At 38.2% G+C, this 20,571-nt stretch overlaps 1 non-coding gene across 1 annotated transcript; it reads left to right on the forward strand.

Moving 5' to 3' along the window:
• Nucleotides 1-17,356: 17,356 nt before the first annotated feature.
• On the forward strand, nucleotides 17,357-17,459 carry LOC149837835 (small nucleolar RNA R71). Its single transcript, XR_016432253.1, has one exon. It is a non-coding gene; the product is annotated as a small nucleolar RNA R71 (small nucleolar RNA).
• The last annotated feature ends 3,112 nt before the right edge of the window (nucleotides 17,460-20,571 follow it).

Consider the following 20,571-nt stretch of genomic DNA (forward strand, 5'->3'; position numbering starts at 1 on the left):
AAATAGAGGATCTGACATGAACATGGAAATGCTAAAGGATAAATCATGGTGATTCAGAAATAACCCAACTGCTAACCTAGGCAGCAAACGTAGATCATGAAATCCCAAATAGATCGCTGAAGATATTGATAACTTGTAATTTAAGCAAATTATTCCTAGTAACCGGGGTATAAAAAAAAGTAAAGTAAAAAAGAAAAAGAAGAAGAAGAAGAAGTGTGCATGATAAAAAAAAATAAAAAATAAAAAACTAAAGGAAATTTGTAATTAGAGAAAGGGAATGTCGGAATCCGAGGATTCCATTGATATGGCACAATGTGTGGGGATCGGTGTTTTCCATATGCAAACCGATACCACAATAGTGCTCTGATGGGGCGATTAAACAAGAAATCCAAAAATGAAAAAAAAAAGAAAATCAGGAATAACAAAGAGGAAAGGAAAGGAAAGAAAAGGAAAGAAAGGAAAGGAAAGGAAAGGAAAGGGGACTCACCGGATAGTTTCAGAAATCTGAAAGGAGGAAATCGATTCTCCTTCAAGGGAACCGGAAAGGTGATCCACCAGCTTCCTTTCACTTGCTGAAACCTTGGAAGATGGAGCGATGGATCAAAAGAGGATATGAATCATTATCCCTCGAAACAACTTGTTACCAGACCGCTTTCGAGTGATTGCAGAGAGGATGCGTGCAGGGAGAGATCCTCCTTCAGCTGGTTCTGTTGGGGTCCTGAAGGATCTTCCCTTCTATGCCCTTCTTCAGCCTCTTTTTTTTTTGGTGCAGAAGACGAAGAGGGGGTCAGATAGCAGCCAATTGCAATGCTAATGGCTCGATTGAAGGATTGATGCTTGCTATATAGTGGATCCTCTTGCTTATAGGAACAAATGGCTCTACGTTACTGGAGCTGAAGACCCTTCGGTCGATCAAAAGAAAAATTCTAAGGAGAAAGTAAAGGGGAAGAGGGAATAAAGAAGAAGGATCGTGAAGAAGGGCATGTGGGGGTAAAGATGGATGAAGAAGAGAGATTCATGAAATGGTGACATGAAACGCGATGATCCCCTGAGAGAATACAAGAGCTTGTTAAATAGGCTAAAGAGGAAAGATTCGAGAAGGGTTGAGAGAGATCGGGAGAGCGAGGGCGTCTTTTTGTAACAGAAAGTCATTTAAAGGCCTTTTACCAAAGAATTGGTCTTCATTTTTAAAGGTTTTAAAAAAGGTGGTCCTTTTCAAAAGTTTTCTCAAAAATGTGGTTTTCACAAAAACTGTTTTTTTTTTCAAAAAAGGGCTTTAAAAGGCCGTCTTTTACATTTTCTTTTTCCATTATATATTTTTTGTTCTTTTCTTTTCTTTTCATTTTCTGTTTTTTTTTTGAAATAAAACTCTAAATTATGGTAAATAATGGATTTAAAACTATTTTTTTGTATTTTTGAGAAATATGTACAAAAGAGGGGTTTTCTGAGAATTCGAGTTTTATCTTTTAAAAATTTCTTCAGAAAACATGTTTGGATCTGAGTTTTAAGGAAATATTCAAGTTTTTAACCTTGAATCGAGAAATACAAAGGAAATGGATCCAAATGGATACCGAATGAATTGTCTGAGCCTTTCAGAAATTATTTTGGCATTTTTTGTAATTTTAATTTGAAAATTGGATAACGAGGCTTTGATTTGGATTTTGAACTGAATCTGGATCCGAAATTGAGTCAGATATATAAAATGAATTTGGATTCCAGTGAATCCAAAAAATAAACTAGAATTTTGAGTGAAAATGACTCAATTTACTCAGAAGATGGAGACCAGGGGCAAAAGGGGGATATTTAGAAGATTTTGAAAAATTTGGGGTGTTCACAAATGCCCCTCTTTGCTACTATGCCGGTTGAATGCCGAGCTTAGTGGCAAAGAAAACACTCTACATTTTAAAAAATGCCCCAGTAAGCAGATCTAAACTGGGTGTGGAAGAATTTATTTTAAAAGACATGGTTTCTCAGGCTTAAAACCTTATCCTGAATGGTTTTGGGGAGACGAAATCCTCGAAGATGATATAACTGGAAGAAAATGAGGAAATTGTGATGGGACTTTGGGCGAAGGTCCCGAAATGATGAAAATAAGAATTTTGATCAAGTCTCATGGGTGAGACAAAATTGGCCTTTTGGAATGTCTCAGGTTTAGCCCTTAACCTGAATGGGACGAAGATATATCAAGATGAATTAAATGGGGAAATGAATACATGAGGACCTTGATGGGACATTTTTGAGAAAAATGCCTCGTGAGATGAAACTCAAGTATGATCCTTTCTTGGATGGATATGAAGGGCATGGATTCCACGATAGAGAAAACTATGATGAGACTGAGAGAACTACCTCGTTGGAACGAGGCTTAGGTTTAACCCAAACCTGAACGAAAGATACCTCGTGGAGCGAGGTTCATACTTAACCCTTAATCTGAAAGGGACGATACCTCGAGGAGCGAGGTTCAGGCTTAACCCTTAACCTGAAAGGGACGACCATACGAAATCCTTGGACGTAGAAACCATGATGGGACCTTCAGAGTTTGGATGAACAAATCCGAGAGGGGTTTGTGAAAGGAGGAAAAATTGGGGTCCCTAAAGCTAGAAAAGGGATTGATCTTGGCGTCTCATTGGTGAGACTGAAATAACTTTTAAAACAGGTGACCTTTTGCAGAAAGTTTAGGTTTGACCCTTAACCTGAGTGAGTGATACCTCGAGGAGCGAAGTAATAGGTTTAATCCTTAGCCTAAATAAATACAAAATCCTCGAGGAGCGAGGAAACTGTGATGGGACCTCTGGATTTTGCACAACAAATCCAAGAGGGGTTTGCAAAAGGAGGAAAATAGGGGTCCCTAAAGCTTGAAAAGGGGTTGATATGCGGAACCTCATTGTTGAGACTGAAATAACTTTTAAAAATAGAAGACCTCTTGCAGAAAGTTCAGGTTTGACCCTTATTCTGAGCGGGGATGACCATACATAATTCTCGAATGAAGAAACCGTGATGGGACAGAAAGAGATGCCTTTCCTGAACGAGGCGACTCTTTTTGAAAATGTAAATAACTCTAGGTTGCATCAAAAATAGATATTGAGCATTTATTTCATTTTTGAATAGCTAAAAATTTTTGCCAATAAGATAAAATTGTAGTTGACTCAAACGCTTGAAAAATGTGCACATATATGCAAAAGACATTCCCTCTTTTACCTAGAGTATTTCCTCCAACGCGGTTAACTCCTCAGTCTTAAGAGTCAAATTCAAATTTTTCGCGTTGATGATTTTCTTCAAGGAAGCTATCCATTTCCCTGATATGAGAAGGGAATATATATTCTTAATTTCATAAAAGCAAGTAATGAAAAGATATTGATAAAAGAATTTTGCATAAGAAAGATGATTTCTGACAATTTTGGCAGTTTGATATCTGAGTGTTTTCCCATGATGATCTTTTTGCACTCTTTTTGAGTCATTGAGCTTGCTTGGGTTTTTGGCGAGGAGTTTATTACATCATCCTTCATTTTAGAGATGTTCCGATCCTTTTTTTTTTCAGGAATTATATTGATGATATTGACCCATTGGTAAAAAATCTGTAGATGATAGCAGAAATCAAATATCTTTTAGGGTTTGTCGGGAGGTTCATCACATTCACCTTCATCTCGACAATGATCTGAACTTTCCCTGGAAGGATCCGTCACAAACTCTTTCAACTCGGAGACAATCCAAATCTTCTTTGGCCCCGGGGGTCTAGCTCGCATATTCGTCTTTATCTTGACGACAATTGAGAGATCTCTTTTTCAGATATTTGATTGTAGCTTATATGACTGAGGAGATATGAATTGAGTGAATTCTTTTATTGCTAGAAAGTCGTCTTTAAACATGTGTCATAGCTATGATCAATATCGATTCGCTTCTGGCTTTTCAACGTCATTGAATATTTCTTTCGCTAATCATACCAAGGATATTTCTTACGTCCTTTTGATTGATTAACAAAGAAAACATTTGAATTTTATCCATTTTTGCAAAAAGTTTCACCTTTTTAAAAAGAATACTAGAGGTATGTGATCATCGCAAAATTTTTCCTCTCTTGTGGTTTCTCTCTCTTCCTTCTCTTTTCCTTTTCCAACCTCTATTTTCCTCCTTTTTGAAGGGAGAAAAATAAAAGAGAGAAAAGAAGAGAGAAGAGAAAAGAAAATAAGAGAGAAGAGGAATTCTTTTGCGCGGTCTCACTTGACCTTAATTTGAAAATATTTAGAAAATTACTCGCCTCCGTTTTGAAATTTATTTGCGAGAAAATAAAGACACGGGATTCGCTCGTCGGTACGAGGTTCGACCGTTCCTGGCACCTTTACTAGGAGTAATCGAACCAAGGATCGAATTTAAGCATTTTGCTTTGCCTAAATATTATCTAAGAATTTATCCTAAGTCTAGATGCACAAAGAATCATGCTTGTGCAATGCAAAGATGTATGCTTTTTTGAAAAACATGTTTTTAAGATTTCCAAGTGTTCTGAGATGAACTTGATAATGGAGTGAAGAAATGGTTGAATCTAACTTAGAACTTGAGATAGATCAGAGAAGTTCTAAGTCTTTGAAGTAAATCAGAGTTGGAAGAATAAATCTTGATTTTGAAAAAGAGAATGATTTGCAGATGATAACAAGAGGAAATGAGGCTTCAAAGTCAGAAATGGACTTTTGGAGTTGAACTTAGATTTTGAAATGAATACTTGGAATGGAATTGAACTTGAAGTTTGAACTTGGAATGGATCTGAGAAATTCAAATGGTGTAGAAATGAATTTAAGAAATCTAGATATGATCTGTAAGTGGATTTTGAAATCTAGAAATGAAATGGAATTGGTTTTGAAAGTTGGAATTAAAATAGAACTTGATTTGAAATCTAGATTTCAAGATGGAATTTGAATCCAAAGTTTGGATCTTTGAATCTGAAATCTGAATTGGATCCGAAATTTGAAATGGATTTTGGATCTGAGATCCAAGATGGAATTTGAATTCTGGATCTAAAAATGGGTTTGGATCTGAAGACTGAGATCCAAAGGTGGAACTGGGTTCTGGATCCTAACATGGATTTGGACCTGAAGTCTGAGTTCCAAAGTAGAATTGGATTCTAGATCCTAACATGGATTTGGATATGAAGTCTGAGATCCGATATGAATGTTGAATCCTGGATCCTAAAATGGATTTGTTAAATTCAGAAGATGAATCAAGAACTTCCAAGTTTGAATTTGAACTTGAAAAATGAAATTTAGAATTTGAATCTTGAATATACAAATAAATTTCAAAGTCAATTTGGACCTGAATTTGGAGCTTTGAATTTGGAATTTAGAAAATGAAAAGAATCTCAAAGTTAAATTGAACTTTGAATTTGATTAGAGTTTTGAATATAAATTGAATTTGAAATTTCAAAGTCAAATTGAACTTTGAAATCTGATTTGAATTGAAATTTTTGAATATAAAACGAATTTTAAATCTCAAAGTTAAATTGGATTTTGAGATTGAAAATGAAATAGAATTGAAAATGAAAAGATGAATTGGATTATACAAGGATTGAAGATTGATGGAAGAAGATATTTACGTCACTTGGGGTTTTGAAAAAGGAATTTTGAAAATATGATGCAGTTCTATCCTAAGTGATGAATGAATTTAAATTTTGAAATTGGATTTTGAAAATCGTATTTCATTCTTTACATGAATTGAAATAAGATTGAGAATATAATACATCCTTGACTATGGTCATTGAATGTATTATATAATGATCTATATTTAAATTCAGGTGAAGAATAAAACATATTTTTGTGCTTTTATAGAGTTTAAAATGAAATTAACTCTCAATATACCCTGACTATGGCCTTGATATATATTTTGAGCCAATTTTAAGTTAAACTCTAATAAAAGAAGGAAATATTTGAAAATATGATGATTTTTGAAGAGGATCCAGTGTGGATCTAGTGTTATTTTATAAAAGATAAATATACTAAGTTTTGTTTACATCCCGACTATGGCCGTTGATGTAAATCATCAACTTAGGATTAATTTACCTCTTACGAAATGGTGCACGTGCCATTCGTGTTGCCGTTTGTGAGAATTTGAAAAATAAAGGCGAATAATGGCATTTTATATGCTTATCTATTCTAATCTAATACAAGAAATGGAGATTTTTCATTAATATATAGCTATTTGTAATTACAAGATTTCTAATCTCAGAAGGAAGATAACCATACATATTTCCTGAAAACAAGGTTAGTACCAAATATGGAACATGGAAAAGAAATCAAGAGGTTATATTAAAAAATTGTAATATGATGATTTATGAAAAAGGAAAGGAAAATGTATATACAGTGATTATACCAATGAGCACAAGCATGTCATATACTAAAAAAAGATGCACATGCCTATTGAGAGGCCTATATGCCATGGGGTTAGAACATGGCAATTCATGAATTGTCCAAGAGTTGTTGTAGTTTATGATCTGTCACAAGTAATCATGACCCATCACGCGGATGTTGTACATTGACAAAAATGTAAGATGCATATGAAAGAGCTGTGCATAGGTGGACAGAAGGCTAAGTGAAGGGTGCACACGTATAGAATGTAATGAAAATATAAGTAGGCAATGGGATGATACTCACACAACCATATAATGTAAATACTGATAAATAAGCATCAATTATTGACAAAGCATATGAGTAAATTAACCCGTCAATTTCAGCAAGAGGGTAACTTGATTTTTCTGAACTGATCCCTCCCAGTATAACCTCTCAGCAACAAGTATAAGTCGATAGTATGGTTCAGCAGATGAATTCAAAATAAATTGAACCAATTAGTTTCAGCAAGACTTCAGTGGATTGAACCTCCAACGACATCTCTGATCCACAACCCCCCTTTTCTCAGGTCATGACATGGTTAATATAAGGTTTAATGATGAAATCGCAGATAATGTATAGGAAGATAGATCAGAGCATACAATGATGATATCAACATGCCGAAATGATTTACATTGAAAAGGGTGTGTAATATTGTTGGCACCTGGTGACGTGATCTTGTATCTTCCATGGCTTGGCCTTTAATCCACAAGACCGGAGCAAGAGGTCACCCTGGGACAATCCTTAATCACTTGACATCATGTTTGGGAGCCTCTGAGTATTTCCGTTTCCCCACAATTTTGATTCCTGTAGCAAACATAGTCCAGACTTTATCATCTTCATCTAAAAATATACTAGAAAATTTATTCAAAAGGGACACACCACAAAAGAATTGGGTTTTGTGAACATCAATTTTATAAAACATGAACACCAAAGTTGCTATTATAGAATTCATAAAAAAAAAAGATGTTTGCGCCTAGAATTGACACCCGGGTTGCAGATGTCACAAAGCATTCGCCCATATCCCCAATCCAGCAGTTTCGGCTGAAGATTTCATTTCCACCTTGAAAAACTTGAACCTCACGAAGACTCTAATCCATCTCTTGAACTGATTACATCTGGATCACGAATCCATTCACTCAGGTAAAGTGCCGAGGATTGTATGACATTCAAATACACAACCATGTATCCTGGGCAGCTGCGATTACCAAGATTCCGGAGGTCATTGAAATGGTGAACGAGATCAAAGTCATGATGATTAATACGCCAGACCTTTCATCTTTCACTTGTAGTCAACATATGAACATGAAAATCCTGCTTTCAATCAAAATATTTCACCAAAGTTGTTTTGTCTTAATGGTGTTCTACATTCTGACTACCTTGGTGTCATTAACATGGATTTATAACAACATTTTATTACTGAAGCATATAACAGTAATGTAACAGATATTTGTTACTGAATCATATGTCATCAATACCTATAATATGATGCTTGTTGCTCCCCAGCCATTGAACCCTGCATTTCTAATGGGTACATTACAAAGCGAGTGAAAGGGGTAATGGCCACCCAATCTGGGATTCCCCGATTCTGGATAATCTTATGATGATTTACCTTGCTGATGACATTTTAATAGTCTTTGGGTTCAGACATGGATGAACATGTTTCCAAAATAACTGTCTTGGCTGAAGGATAGCCCCAGATCATATGGATATCCACTCCAGCAGAGATACTCTCAAGATGAACACATTTAAGGGATGCAGATGCAATTGACATAAATATCATGCTCACCTTCAAAATGCTGAATCATGTGATATAACAAAATGACATCGCACAACATATCGATACATTCTTATCATAGGAATTAACATAAAGCTCAGATCCAAGATTCACAAATACAGAACAAATGCAGATGGGAACTATGTGAACGATATACACCCCCCTGAAGCTAGAGTGGGAGATAATGTTGGTGGGCAGGGATAGCTTTAAAGAAAAATACATGTATAAGCACAGTAAATGAAAACACTGTTCATTAGCATATTGATGCATAATGACTGGAGATTGCAACAAGTGAACCGTTGCATTACGACCCACCATTTGTGAACTGAAACAAGATCCAAAAGAAATGATAACAAATAAAAGAAGTGAAAGGCAAGACATTGAAATCGTGGACATCCAATTTGGAAATTGAATTGGATTTCAAAATGGCTTTTCAAATCTCAATTTGTAACTCCCTATTACTAGACAATCAAGATTTAATTCCTTCTTTAAATACCCCACACGATTTTTTGAAACTTAACTCTTTCCAAAACTTTCCAACTTTCAATGCCTTAATTGCCTCCCTTCTCCAAAATCGCCAACTTCAATTGGCTCTACTTTCTAAACTAAAAGAATTAAATCTACCTAGGGAATAAAAGGAATTAAATGGAAAATCGATTTCCTAGGAGTTAATGCTAACCTAATTCTCAAAACCTACTTAATTAACCCCTAAAAACGGCTAGGAAAGAAAACCCTAATACATTGAACCTAGACACATTCCTAACTCAACTAATGACAATTAAGACTTTCTAAAAAAATCGACCAAGAGCTCAAGGGGAGCTCTAATGGCTGCCGCCCCACCTTGGGGAAGAAGAAGATCCACACGAAAATAAAAAAATAAAAATATAAATTAACAAAAAGCAATAAAACTAAATAACCACTATTTTGATAAAACTAAATTAGAAAATAATAAAAAAGACTCCTAATTACACAATTGCTAACAAGAACAGCACTATGCTGGAATTAAAAACATGAAGAAAAGAAAACTTGATTTTTTTTGTAATTTTCTTTAATAGACTCAAAACACAAAAACAAAAACTGCTAAAAACGATTATTTAGAACTAGCCTAAACGAATGAAATGAACTAACACGACTATATACTGCTGTTAACACCCAAAACACACAGCAACTACACGGTTTACCAACATCAACACATACATTTAACAAAAATACAAAGATCGGCTAGAATAATCCTAGCTGATTTTTTTTCTTTATTTTTCAAAAATAAAATCAAAACAAGACACAAGCACAACCCACGAATAAAATGAACTAAAATGAAATTTTCTAATGAGATTTTCAACAAAACAACACAATACACATGCTGGACGAAACAAAAATATCAAAAAAAAAATTATTTTTGTGAAAATCAAGAATCGGCTAGAATAAGTCTAGCCGATTTTTGGATTTTGCTTTTTAATTGAACACAAGATCATAACACACAACCAAACGATTAAAATGAATCAAAATGGAAAATTTTTATTGGATTTTCTGTAAAAACTCCACAATGAAACACGTTGGAAACAAAAACTCAAATCGGCTAGAAAAACTCTAGCCGATTTACACGTTTTTCTTGGAAAACAATGAGAATCACTAATCAAACATGAAAACAATAAAACAAAACCTATATCTAACGTGCTGGTCTAGGCACGAATGCTACTCTAAGGTTGAACCAAAAATAAAAACAAGAAACACACCGAAAATAATAAAAGAAAAGCAACACTCACTTTTGGTTTTAGCTAGAAGAGAAGGAAGAAGAAGACCTACCTTTTGGAAGATCCGACGACCGGGGGGATGAAGAAGAGCGGACCGTGGCTGGAGATGGACGTCCTACACAGTTCGAGAATGCTGTACTTCACCAAAAAATGGCACCTTTGCAGCTGCTACACGTTGGAGATCCACCGACGGTGGAATGTGAGCCGATTCTCGATCGGAGGGAGTAGAAAGCCAGATGGAGGTCGGGCCGGCTCACCTTGGTGGTGTGTTTCGCACTCCCTCCCAAGGTTAATGGTATCCACCTCTGCTACACCTGCAAAAATACATAAAAGTGGTGAAAAGACAGCAAGGAACAAGAAAGAAATGGAAATGAACAAAAGAAAGATCGAAAATATGCTTGAAATCAAGCATAGACCGGTCTTCAATGGCCAACACGTGGGGGAGATGGAGAGGAAGGAGTTGCTGGAGTAGATTCACTGCAAGGGGCGTCCAAACACAGCCAAAGACGCCTAGGGTTCTTTAAAAAAAACTATTTATAGTTTTGACATTTTTCAGAAAGAAGGTTAAAAAAATAAAATTTGCTAGGCGCCACTTTCTGGGGGGGTTTCAGAAAAACTATTTGAAATGGATATGGATAGGCGTGTGGGTTGGGTTTTGGGCTTTCTAAGAGTTGATCCAAGGTCCAATTAACCTAATTGGGTCGGTTATGGATCCGATCCACCTCGAAATTCGTGCCCAAACACTGAAATAGCCATAACTCTCTCATTTTAACTCCGATTTTTCTGAAATTCGAACCATAGCCCCTTACTATCAAAACACATCTAAACATGGGTTTAAAACCTTAAACTTGATACAAAATGCATGAAAAACTTGTTTACATGATGTGCATTTCATGCATCATCAAATACCCCCATGCTTATATGTTTGTTAGTCCCTTAACAAACCCTAATCATGATATGCACTGAAGACAAGAAATGCTAAGCATGAATGCATAATACTAACTCACTTTCGTAGGAATCACGGTTGCATTTAGCGTATGCAACAAGCCCTTTAAACCCCTAGCTTACACTAGTGGACGAGTAAGGTCTCGTGAGGGTTTGCAGAGATGCTACCCACAAACATCAATGAAATGCGAGGATGATTATTCAAAAATATGAGGCTCTTAAGAATGCAGTTGGAACAAATATTTCATGTAATTGACATTCTCAAAACAAGTTTAAAAATCTCATGCCGCCAGAGTAAAAATTCTTTTCCTTCACTTTTCTAATATTGTAGCTAGTTCATGATTTTTCTCTGAAAGTCAAGTATTCTCATGTATTACTCATTTATTCTCACTTGTATATTTTCTGCACAGTAATACACATATATGCCTAAGCAATGAAAATTTTCTCATTCAGCACATTCTTTTTTTCTCATTTTCACTCTTTTTTCAACTTTTGATCTCTTGCGCATTCTTCTCATATGAGCACTATTTCGAATAGTCAGTTTTCGTGACCCGTGTAGCGAGCTTTGGGTCAGTGACTCCCAGGCTGGCCAACCTTAGGGCACTAGATACAAAGTATCCCTCAGACTTAATTGCTCGAGTCACTAGACCTTCTATTCTAATAGTTTACGTATAGTCTGCCTCTCCTCATGTGCAATGTCTCTATCTCTTAGGCTTTCTATGCAGTCCATGTAACAAGCTTTCGAACCGGTGGCTCCCAAACCAGCTGGCTTTGGGGCACCAGGTGTAAAACACCCTTCAGATTCTACTTACTCGAACTACAAAGGCCACAGATATCGACTTAGACAAGAAGATGATCTCCTTCGTTATCCTTTTCGTTAAGATACTCAAACACTTCATCTCGTGTCTGAGTTCCACTACTAGGATTCACGAAGACATCAACAACTAAACGTAGCTCTATTCTTTTAAACTCATTTTTCAAACACATCTTTCCATTGCTTATTTATTTTAGAAAACATACTGTGCATACTTATACTAAAGTGATTCAAAATTTTCTAACAATCAAATACTATCTTTTCTTTGAATTTTCTCATGAATAACTACTCTATTTGACTCAGTTCAGAAAAAAAAAATTTATGGGGCTTAAAAATTTATAAACTGTTAGATTATGCCAAAAATAATCATATATGCTACAACTTATTCTCAAATGCCTACTTAGATTACCAGTCATACAAAAAATTTTGAAATTTTTGTGTGCATGCATCTAAACCACCCCCCATGCTTGAATGACACTGTCCCTAGTGGCATACAAAATAAGTAAAAATGTAATGCACATGCACACTAAAAGACACTAACAAAAATATGGGAGAAAGGATAGATACAACCTGATTTGCTCTGAGCTTCTGAAGTTGAATTTCATCTGATCTTTGAATTCTTTGAAAGCTCTTCCATGCACCTGGTAACTGATACACTAAGTGTTAGATTCATCCTGCATACATCAAAACAAATGTTAGCACATATGAAATGAAATACTGAATAAAGAAAAACCCTGAAATGAAAAACAAATTAATGTACATATGATACATCCCTCTGGTCGAATCCTCATGCCTTCGTGAGATGCACTATCTCACACTCACCATCCTGCAAGGCATCTGAAATGAAGGGCTTCAGTCTTTGCCCATTTACCTTGAATGTACCTTGGGTCATAGGATCGAATAATGTCACTGCTCCATGGGGAAATACTTCTTTCACGATGTAAGGACCTGTCCATCTGGATCTCAACTTTCCTGGGAATAAATACAAACGAGAATTGTATAGCCACACTTTCTGATCTGGTTCAAACACTTTCCTGACAATATGCTTATCATGAAATGCTTTCGTGCGAGCTTTGTATAATTTGGCATTCTCATACGCATCATTCCAGAGTTCCTCTAATTCTGAGAGTTGCAGTGCTCTCTCTTTGCCAGCCTGGGTGAGGTCAAAATTCAATTTCTTGATAGCCCAGTACGCTCTATGCTCTAGCTCGACAGGAAGATGGCATGCTTTCCCAAATACAAGGCGATACGGGGACATACCAATGGGAGTCTTAAATGCAGTTCTATATGCCCAAAGTGCATCATCTAAGCGCTGAGACCAATCCTTGCGGTCCGGGCGAACTGTCTTTTCTAAAATTCGCTTGATCTCCCTATTGGACATTTCAACTTGTCCACTAGTCTGCGGATGATATGGAGTGGTGAATCTATGATTGACAGAATATCTTCTCAGAAGAGAAGCTATCTGTACATTCCTAAAATGCTTGCCACCATCGCTAATCATTGCTCGCGGCACACCAAAACGACTGAAAATGTTGTGCTTAATGAACTTAAGCACTACTCTATGATCATTGGTCTTGGTTGCCACAGCCTCGACCCATTTGGACACATAATCAACTGCCACAAGGATGTATAAATTTCTGAATGAAGGCGGAAATGGTCCCATGAAATCAATGCCCCAAACATCAAAAATCTCGACTATCAAAATCGGAAGCAAGGGCATCATGTCCCTCTTGGACATGTTCCCAATCTGCTGGCATCACAGACATCGCCTACAGAACTCATGAGCATCCCTGTGAAGTGTGGGCCAATAAAATCCTGACTGCAAAACCTTTGCAGCCGTCTTCCTACTACTAAAATACCCTCCACAGGCTAATGAATGGGAAAAATTCAGAATGGACTGGTACTCCTCTTCCGGAATACATCTCCTAATGATCTGGTCTGCACAGTATTTGAACAACTCTGGTTCATCCCAATAATAGTGCCTCACCTGAGATAGGAATCTCTCACGCTCATTCTTGTTCCAATGCTCAGGTATCTGCCTCGAAACCAGATAGTTCACAATATCTGCAAACCAGGGTAACTGCGGTGTACTGACTGACATGATCTGCTCGTTAGGGAAAGAATCACTGATCGACTTCTGATCCTGCGTGGTCTCCACGATCAGTCTGGAAAGATGGTCTGCTACTACATTCTCGCTTCCCTTCTTATCTCAAATCTCGAGATCAAACTCTTGTAGTAGTAGAACCCAACGAATCAATCTCGGTTTGGTGTCTTTCTTATTCAACAAATATTTCAATGCAGAATGGTCAGAATAGACAACCACCTTCGAACCAAGTAAATAAGACCTAAATTTGTCCAATGCGAAAACTACCGCAAGTAGTTCCTTCTCTGTCGTAGTATAATTCATCTGGGCATCAGACAGAGTTCTACTCGCATAGCAGATCACATAAGGTTTCCTATCAATGCGTTGTCCTAAAATAGCCCCCATAGCGTAATCAGATGCATCGCACATAATCTCAAATAGGAGAGTCCAATCTGGAGGTCTCAAAATAGGTGCAGTAATCAAGGCCTATTTGAGAATCTCAAAGGCCTTCATACAATCCTCACCGAAAACAAAGGGCTGGTCTTTCTCCAATAACGTGCAAAGCGGTCGAGAGATTTTGCTGAAATCTTTTATGAACCGCCTGTAAAATCCCGCATGCCCTAAAAATGATCGAATCTGCCTCACAGAGGTGGGTGGAGTCAAACAGGAAATGGATTCCATCTTCGCTCTGTCAACCTCAATACCACGCTTGGACACAATGTGTCCTAGCACAATCCCCTCCTGGACCATAAAATGGCTCTTTTCCCAACTCAGGACGAGATTGGTCTCCACACACCTACTCAGTACTCAAGCAAGTTTTTGGAGGCAATCTTCAAAAGAAGAGCCATACACTGAAAAGTCGTCCATAAAAACTTCCATCACATCATCAATCATGTCCGAGAAGATAGCAAGCATGCACCTCTGAAAAGTAGCCGGGGCATTACAGAGCCCAAACGGCATATGTCTAAACGCGAAGGTGCCATAAGGACATGTAAACGTGGTCTTCTCCTGGTCGTCAGGATGGACAGCTACCTGATTGTATCCTGAATATCCATCTAGAAAGCAGTAGTAGCTCTGTCCTGCGAGTCTCTCTAAGATCTAATCACTGAATGGCAATGGGAAATGATCTTTCCTAGTTGCCACATTCAGCTTCCTATAATTGATGCAGACTCGCCATCCTGTAGTAGTCCTCATCGGAATTCTCTCACCCTTCTCGTTCTCAACCACAGTGAGTCCTGACTTCTTCGGCACAACCTGAATCGGACTGACCCACTGGCTATCAGAAATAGGGTAAATGATTCCGGCATCCAACCATTTCACCACCTCTTTCTTCACCACTTCCTTCATGTTGGGATTTAGCCTTCTCTGCATATCCCTAAATGGCTTGACTTCCTCATCACAATGGCTCCTATGCATGCAGAATGAAGGATCAATCCCCTTCAGATCAGCAACTCCCCAGCCAATCGCTGCCTTGTGCTCTCGAAGAATAGTCAGCAATCTCTGCTCCTGCTCCTCAGTGAGCCGGGACGAGATGATCACAGGCAAAGTCTCATCATCTCCGAGGTATGCATACTTGAGTGAATCCGGTAAGGGTTTCAACTCAAGTTTCGGAGGTGACTCGATCGAAGATTTGGCGGGGGTCTCCGCAAGTGGTGGAAGAGGCTCCCTGACCACTCCCCAAGGTGGTCTCTCTGACGACACTCTAGACACATCTACACTATCTACACTACTATTCTTCTCTATATGGTACAGATCTAAAGAATCCTCAGTAATGTACAACTCGGGCTGCTCCTCCACTAACTCATGTGCAATGTCTACATGAAAGCAGTCCATGTCTCCCGCTAGTCCCATCGCGGCATTGAAAATATTCAGCTTTACCTTCCTATTGCCGAATGAGAGATCCATGGCTCCGGTCCTACAGTTGATGCACGCATTGGCAGTCGCCAAGAATGGTCTGCCTAAAATAATCGGAGTCTCTGGTGCTGGCTATCTACTCCTTCCATATCAAGAATAATGAAATCGACTGGAAAATAAAAGTCATCCACCTTAACTAGCACGTCCTCCAAAACACCTCTCGGTACCTTGACGGAACGATCTGCCAGCTGCAGTGTAATCGGAGTCGATCTTATCTCTCCTAGCCCGAAAGAATCAAAGAAATATCCGGGCAGAATGTTCACGCTTGCTCCAAGATCGAGCAATGCGCGTTCTATCCGGATGTTCCCTATAGTACAAGCAATGATAGGTGCTCCAGGGTCCTTGAGATTTGGTGGTGTTTGATGCTGAAGTACTGAACTCACCTGCTCAGTCAGATGGACCCTGTTAGGAACTCGCTCTCTAGATTTCCTCTTCTGTGTACATAGCTTCTTCAGGAATTTGGCATATGCCGGCACTTGCTGAATCGCATCGAGCAAAGGTAGGTTGATCTGCACATGCTTGAAGATGTCGAGCATGTCCTGGATCTTCGCACCTTGCTTTCCTCTATATCCGGGAGACTCTAATGCTTTGGGATAGGGTGGTGGGGGAATATACTCTGCTGGCTCCTCCTCTTTGTGAAAAGGCTCACTCCTATCCTTCTTCTTCTCTGAGGATGAAGATGATGATGGAGATGGGGATGATAATGATGGCTGAGCCGACGTAGGTGAAGCAATGGTCTCTGGCTCCTCTATCCTCTCTCTACTCTCTCGCTCTCTACTCTCGACATAATACTCACGTCCACTCCTCAAGGCCATAACTGATTTAGCCTGCTGCTGTGTCTCAGTATGAAATAGGCCTCCAGTCATCTGGTCCTTACCCTTCGGGTTCATGACAGCCTGACTCGGCAATGTACCCTCGGGTCTCCTACTAATAGCCTCAGCTAACTGTCCCATTTGCGATTCTAACTTCGCAATGGACTGCGTATGCGAGCTCAAAATCTGGCTACACTTCTCGAAGGTGTTCTGATTAGAGGTTTTCACCTTTTGGAATGCCTGGAGAAGTCTCTCCTCAAAAGATGTTTGTGGGGCAGACTCATGCTGAATCGGGGGAGTGACAGAAGAAGAAGAAGACTGAGAATAGTTCGGTCTTTGAAATGACTGAGTAAAAGATGGTTGCCGAACTGGCTGAGAGGGTGTAGGCATCTGCGTGGAAGACTGTGGATTCTTCCATGAAAAATTGGGATGGTTACGCCAACCCGGATTATATGTCGATGAAAATGGGTTATTCGGCGGTCTGACGTAACCCTGAGCTGCCTGAACTTGTTCTTGAACAAATTCAGGGTACTGAGCTGCCGAAGGGCACTCAGTGATCTCATGTGCCGGACTGGCACAAAGAGTACACACCTGCTGTGTAGTGGATGGTCCTGAGAGAAGCTGGTCCAGCTTCTGAGCAATCATGTCTACCTTGCACTGTAGTGCAGTGGATGTACCAATCTCAAGAACACCAGCTTTCTTCTGAATGCTGGGTGTGGCTCTATCCGAATGAGAGCTCGAAGCATGGTGGAGAGAATTCTCGGCCAATGTATCAAATAGCCTCCATGCTTCGTCCTCGCTCTTCAGCATGAATGTCCCTCCACATGAAGAGTCAATCATCTGACGATTCTTGTCAGACAATCCATCGTAGAAGCTCTGCACCAGTTGCCATTTCGGCACCTGATGATGGGGACATTTCCTGAGGAGATCCTTCATTCTCTCCCAGGTCTCATAAAAGCGCTCACTATCTAGCTCTGAAAAGCTAGTGATGGCTCTACGATATTGGTTCGTACGACCAATGGGAAAATATTTCCGAAGAAACTCCTGTTGCAATTGATCCCATGACTCTATTTCTACATAATCTAAGGACTTTAGCCAATACTTGGCTTTGTCCTTCAATGAAAAGGGGAATAGAGTCAACCTTAAAGCATCATCATCGAAATTCTGTATCTTAACAGTAGAACAGATTTCGAGGAATTCATCTAAATGTCGGTAGGGATCCTCATGACTAAGGCCATAAAAAGATGGAAGCATCTGAATAATGCTGGCCTTAATCTCATAATGCGGCGCTCCTACATCGGGTCTCCGAATGCAGGATGCCTGAACATAGTCTGTGGGAATGAAGTATTCCCGCAGAGGGCATGAAAGAACTGGGGGTGGAGGTGGAGGATCCATGTCAGCCATTGTTGCTGAACTTCGATGAGAATGTAAAATTCTCTCTAGGTTGTCAACAAATGGGTGTAATGGGGTTCCTAGACCTCGTCGCCCCTGCATACACTGGTACTAAGACCAGATGTAAGCAAACGACCTAAATCTAAAAATAAAAAAATTAAACTAACACAGGTTCTAAAATGTAAATAACACAAAATAAACAACTACTAAACAAATATGCTAACTAATTATGTCAGAATGATCTAACTAAGTAAATGAAATAACAAATTAAACTACTCTAAAGTACTGAAAAGATAAATACAGGAAATCACAAACTAAGTTTTTCTAAAACCCACCTGTCTAATCGCTCCTTGCAGAATGAATTTCAAGTGAATCCTAGAAAGAACAGAACGTGAATCCTATATTTACTAACTATGTTAATCCTATATTCACTTACTAATCCTACTAACTAAAAATAAAATAACTAATTAACTAACGAAAACAAATTAATAAATCAAACTCTAAGAAATAAAGTAATTAATTCGCCGTTCCCCGGCAACGGCGCCAAAATTTGGTTGATATTTTGAAATGATCTTTTTAAAACAAATATTTTCAATAAACTTTGGAAAATCGTCAACCAAAAATATAAAAACCGACTTTCCACCAAGTGGTCAGTACGGGTCGAATCCTCAGGGAACAGGAATTAATCACGATATTTCTAGAAAATTTAATTTATTAATGACAATTGTCAATATACAATTATGAAACTAATACAAATACACTTAATCACTAAAATGAAAATAAACAAGCAACTACTTCTTCTGCTCCACACCAAGGGTATTTCCGTCTTTTCGCCAATTATTCGCTCCTCGCACTTGGAAGATAACCCTGGAAATTAAATATGATTTACAACCTAAAAATGCAGAAAAATACAGAGTTAGTATTCTATTCTAATAATGCAAACAATAACTAACACTAATTCTAATTTTACGAAAATAATAAAACAAATGCTACTTATCAAACAAAAATTAAATAAAATACTAAACTAATTCTAAAATTAACCAAATTACTTCTACTAATGCTGTATGATGATTATGCAACTCCTAAAATGCAGCAACTAATGAAAACAGGCCTAAAATGCCGAATCTAAGGAAATTACGAAAATGCCTCTAACTAGTGCAAAATAACTTTCTGACAGGTTATCGGAAAACCACTGTTTGACAGGGCAAACGAGATCCGATTTTCCCGAAATTTGTTCTGTTCTACAACTGACAGATAAACAAACTAACAGTTTTTACAGAATTGGAAAAAAGCATCTGGAACTCCAGATATAAGCGTTTCAAATTTGGGAAAAATCAGGATATCGAAAGTCCTGTAATTTGAAATCCAGAAAAAGCGGTTTTCGCAAAACGCTTAAAAATCAGACCAAATCAACTCCGAATGAGATGAAATTTGGTCTGCAGTCAAATAACACGTCAATAAAGTGAATAGAACAAATTTTTTTGGAAAACACAGAATTTTTGCACAGAAAATAATGCTGGTGCGACAGGACAAAAATCGGGTTTTTATTTGAGTGCACTATTCACTTTATGAACCTATTTAAACACTATCAAATGCAAATTACACCTAATACAAACTAAATGACACTGAATAACAGGGAATATGCAGATGGTTATTACGAATATGCTAAATACACGACAAACAAAACACGATAAGCAACTTATGACTAGAACTACGTTAACTAACAATGCAAATGAAACTATGCTAAACACTAAGATGCAATCCGTCTACTAAGTAAATAATATCTAACTACCAATCAAACAAGCACAAACACATTTCACACATACGGAACAAATACGATATACGTACACACACTTCTACCCTAAAAAGAAATTAAATAAAGAAACTAATTAGTATAAAAATCAAAATAAATAATACTAAATGAAATTAATTCACTAAAGAACAAATGCTAGGGTTTGGGTTCACTCGGTTGACTCAACGAAGCTTGGTTGTGACTTGGGTAGGTTCGGTTTGGTTTAGGTAGGCTCGAGCTATGTTTGACTCGACTCGAACTAATGTGGACACGGCTAGGTTTGGCCTAACTAGTTGGGTTCGGTTGACTTAAGTGGACTCGGTTTAGGCTTAGCTAAGGTTGGGTTGACTTGGCTAAGGTTAGGTCTAGGTCTTGGACTCGAACTAAAGTTAGGTTTTGACTTAGGTTAGGCTTGACTCGACTAGACTTGGCTAGGGTTGGTCTTGGTCTTGGCTTTAAGCTAGACTCGGTTTTAGGTTGACTTAGTCAACTAGGTTCGGGTTGACTTAGGCTCAACTAGGTTTGACCCAACTTAGGTTTGACTAGGCTCGAATGGGGTAAGGTAAGCTCGGTTGACTCACTAGGTTTAGACTAGGGTTTGACCCGAGTTAGGTCTTGGTCTTGGACTCGACCTAAGCTCGGTCTTGACTAGACTCAAGGGTTGAACTAAAGCTTGACTAGGGTTAACCTAGACAACTGAGGTCGGTTAGAAGGATGGCACCCAATAAAGAGTCAAAGATAATTTTGGAAAAAGGAGAAGTCCAAAAATCGTCCTTCTAAGGGGGAGTTACAACCTTTAATAGCTTTAAAGTCCCCTTTGGAAAAAGGAGAAGTCCAGCCTAGAGAATCTCACGAATTTTTTCTTTCCAAAACAGAATTAAATTGCAATTACTCCTTTCTTGGTAAGCCAAACACAACCTAGATAGTTA

The sequence above is a fragment of the Nuphar pumila genome, chromosome 5, assembly GCF_984573655.1.
Source record: "Nuphar pumila chromosome 5, dmNupPumi1.hap1.1, whole genome shotgun sequence".
Taxonomy (NCBI): domain Eukaryota; kingdom Viridiplantae; phylum Streptophyta; class Magnoliopsida; order Nymphaeales; family Nymphaeaceae; genus Nuphar; species Nuphar pumila.